The following is a 4495-nucleotide window of genomic DNA, read 5'->3' as shown; positions in this document are numbered from 1 at the left end:
TTTTCTTTTTTTGTTGCTCTTTACATCCTGAAATACTCATGTCTGTTGATAATTAAGTTTTTAAGAAAAATAATTCAAAAAGAAATTATGAAGGATGGAACCCATCCCACATCAACCATTTCCCAGGATGAGACAGGAAATAGAAACTTAAGCTCCTCAACTATCTATTCTATGTTCTAATTTTTCAGTAATGATCCAAGACAAGTTTGGACAGTAAGGTCATCTGCTAGGTCCCAGAATTGGAGCCAAGGTCTTTTGCAGCTTCTTCCCTTGTTCCCCCTTTCCTTTTTTTTTTCCTCCAGCCAGATCAAAATTGTCCTTCCTGCCCTCTCTTTAACTGAAAAATGAGTCCCTTTATCTAGAATGCAACACTGTGAAAGATATAATGAAATAGTGTTATGGGGGAAACAACAGAGCCAAAAGAAAGATGGCCACAATGTCTGTAGCAATGTAAGTGAATGTAAATATTTTTTTAAATGTCAGAAAAAGGAGTTTGTGTTCTGAAAATTAAATTGAAAGAACAGTAAGAGCAAAAACAGAACAAATGATGAAGCATGCTTCTTTCCTCTCAAAGAGAGGTGGGGTGTCAGGGACAGAATGGCCTAAGGGTCCCTATGTCAGCTCTATTTGGGAGCATGCAGCATCTAAGTGGAAAGACTGGAGATAAGTAGAGGGTCTTCCCCAAAATGATTGTGATATAAAAATAAAAGGTATCAATAAATTGCTATTTTGTTTTGATGCCCAATGGTCCTACATTCTCAGGGCATCACTACATTAGTGCTGGGCTTAGTGAGGACCCCAAGTGAATCTCAGAACTCTCAATCTCATAAACACCAGCCTCAACCTCTCTAGTAGAAGGAAATAGAGAGCCTTTCCCTTGTTTGGTTCTTAAGGGGAAAAGAAAGTATTTGGTGTTAGGCTCAAAAATGTGGGTCTCAGTACTAGCTTTGTAATATACAACTTCACTTAAACACCCTGACCCTCAGGTCTCTAGTCTAAAAATAGTAATAATCTGTGGAATAACCACTTCATGGGATTGTCTTGAGAATGAAGAGAGACGGAGAGATACAGAGATATGGAGAAACACAGAATAAAGAGGATTATAAATAGATACCTTCAAAATTTGCTTCTATGAAGTTGTTTTTTCTTTTTTTTTTTCCTTTGAAAACTCATGAAGTAGGATTGGGTTCCAAGTAATTAAAGGGACTAGGGACGGATTTAGAATAACAATCTGTAGGAAGGTTATCTCAAGGTGACATCTTTGCCATCTTCCAGTTCTCCTTCCAGCCCTTACTTTTTCCTCCTCATACATGGAATCATAAAATATTATTGCTGTTGAAAGAACCAAGTTGGGAGTGGGGAAGGGTTTAGCTGAAAGGGGAGAATACTTAAGGTGAAAATAATTTCTGTCTTCGAGTATTAAAGGACCACCAAAAAGGAAGTAGATTTATTCCATGCATATCCAGAAGGGAGAAATAGGACCAATGGGCCAAAGTTTACAAGGAACCAGATTTCACCTCCGTCATAAAAAAACATGTTCTATTCATTGCAGATGTCTAATCTTGGAATAGCTTGTCTCATAGAGTAGTGAGTCTCCCATTGCTGGAGATATTCAAGCAAAAGCAGCTTGAGCATTTCTCAGAGGACATTGGAGAGATATTAGCTGGATGGGTGTAGGACCAGATGACCTTTCCAGCTTGAAATCCTATAATGCTGGATAACTGAGTGTGATCAAATGGCATAATTGATGCCCTCCATGTGGACAAACTTCACATCGAATTTGAGGCGATGTCTAGTCCACCACTCACACAATGGTCACAAGCCAATTCACCTAAGGTTAGACTGGGTATCAGGAAGACCTGTCTTTGAACCCAGCCTTTCATCTATAACACAGAGATAATAATCCCTACATGTCAAACTCAATTAAATAATCAAAGAAACTCAATTAAAATGAGGCCTGTAATTCATATATAAGGATCCTTGAAAGTAATGTTATATATGTTTTATTGTTTTCAACTTATTTCACTAAATATTTCCCAATTACTTTTTAATCTAGTTTCAATCATCTCCAGGAGCACGGTATCTGCTCCTAAGGACCAGAAAGGAGAAATAGGATCTAAATAGGATCTAAAATCCTCACAAGATTGTTACATAGCTCAGATGACTCTCTCTTTCTCTCTCTCTTCTCTCTCTCTCTCTCTCTTTCTCTCTTTCAGTCTCTCTCTCTCTCTCTCTCTCTCTCTCTCTCTCTCTCTCTCTCTCTCATCTCTCCCTTTGCCCTCTGCCCCTTCTCTGTCTCTTTCTTCTCCGTCTCTGTCTCTCTCTTTCTTTGTCTTTCTTTCTCTCACTCCCTCTTATTCTCTCTCATCTTTCTCAGTCTCTCTGTCTCTGTCACTGTCACTCCGTGTGTGTGTGTGTGTGTGTGTCTCTGTCTCTGTCTCTGTCTTGCTGTCTCTCTCTCTGTCTTTCTCTGTCTGTGTGTGTGTCTGTCTGTATGTCTTTGTCTCTCTATCTCTGTCTCTCTCCATCTCTCTGTCTCTGTGTGTATGTTTGTGTGTCTATCTCTGTCTCTCTCTCTGTCTCTCTGTCTCTATCTGTCTCTTTGCCTCTTTGTCTCTCTCTCCTCTCTCTCTCTCCTCTCCTCTCTCTCTCTCCTCTCTCTCTCTATCTCTGTCTCTCTATCTCTCTGTGTCTCTGTCTTTCTGTCTCTCTCTCTGTGTTTTTCTCTGTGTGTGTGTCTATATGTCTTTGTCTCTCTCCGTGTATGTTTGTATGTCTGTATCTGTCTCTCTCTGTCTCTGTCTCTTTGTTTCTCTGTCTCTTCTCTCTCTCTCTCTCTCTCTCTCTCTCTCTCTCTGTCTCTTTCTTTCTCTCCATATATACCTATATAGACCTACATACACTTGCACATGCACACATGCATGCACACACATACATAGACACATGCTGCACATGCATGTGTATTTGGATACAGGTGTGTATATTTTCATTGTGTGCATGTGTGTCTATATACATATGTATGCAATTCATATCTATTCTCTACATATGAGGAAGAGAGAAAGAATTTTCAAAGCTCCAAAGTGGCATTTTTTGTTTGGTTCTTTTTTAAGTCATGTCTAATTCTTTGTGACTCTACTTGGGGTATTCTTGGGCAAGATGCTATAATGGTTCACCATTTTCTTTTCTAGCTCATTTTATAGATGAGGAAACCAAGGCAAGCAGGGTGAAGTGACTTGCCCAGGATCACACAGCTAGTCAGTTGACCATAGGAAGATGAGTTTTCCTGGCTCTAGGTCCAGTATTCTATTTACTATATCACTTTGGCCCCCAAAGTATTATGTAGATGTCAGTCATTATTATTCACTGGTCAGACAGAGAAACGCAAAAGAAATGACAGGAATAGCCCTGACCTCAGGTGCCTAAACAGAGGCAGCAACATCTATTTCCATTTGTGTCACAAACCATAAGAACATGTTTTTTGCATGTTAAATGAAGTTTGATGCTTTTTTATGTCAGTCTTTTCTGATATACAATTCCAGCCCCACTCCCAGATACAAATACAACTAGTGAGATTTTCCTTGTAACAAAGATAAAGTTAAGCAAAGCCAGTACCAAGGAGATCTCCAATTGATTGTGTATTCAGCATTCTATACACATAGTGCCCCACCTTTTCAATGAAAGGAATGAGATATATTCCCCTATCTGAGGTAGCAGTGGGTGGGTTAAAAGAGATAGAGCAGGGGTGGCTAGGTGGTGCAAAGGATAAAGCACTGGCCCTGGAGTCAGGAGGACCTGAGTTCAAATAGGGCCTTGGACACTTAATAGCTGTGTGGTCTTGGGCAAGCCACTTAACTCCATTTGCCTTGCAAAAACCTTTAAAGAGAGAGAGAGAGAGAGAGAGAGAGAGAGACTTGTCCTGTATCATTCAGATGATAACTACCAGAGGCTGCTGACTCTGAGTACAATCTTTGCTTCCATTCTACCCCATTGCCTCCACCTGCAAAATCCCATAGCTAGGGATGTTGAATTTAATGACCTCTGAGGTCCTTCCCAGTTCCAAGAGTCTACAAGGCCTTAACTGAGAGGCATCAGTTCTGGCACCTGTAGAATGAGACTATTGGGACAGGTCTGGCTGTGAGCTCGTGGTGGGATATTATCAAACAGAAGGCTAGAGAAGTTCTTTAGAAACAAAGAAAAAAGTCTCCATGGGGGCAGGGATGGGGAGGGAGAAATAGAAACCATTAGAGTGTGGTTATTCTGGCAGAAATAGGAGAAAAAACAATCTAGCCTCAAATTTGCCCTATAAGAGTCTCAGCTGAATGTTTTACAATTCTTCTCCAAATCAAGTGAGCCATTCTCACAACATAAAATGGGCAAAAAAAATAATAATTCTTTCAAGGTGTCCTACAGCGGCCATGGAACTGGAGGCCCATAGCTTTGGGGTTTTAAAAAATACACATATTTAAAGAAAATATTATTGTAAATGACTACTCTG

Source organism: Macrotis lagotis, chromosome 1 (assembly GCF_037893015.1).
Source record: "Macrotis lagotis isolate mMagLag1 chromosome 1, bilby.v1.9.chrom.fasta, whole genome shotgun sequence".
NCBI lineage: Eukaryota > Metazoa > Chordata > Mammalia > Peramelemorphia > Peramelidae > Macrotis > Macrotis lagotis.
Note: the sequence above shows the minus strand (reverse complement) of the source record.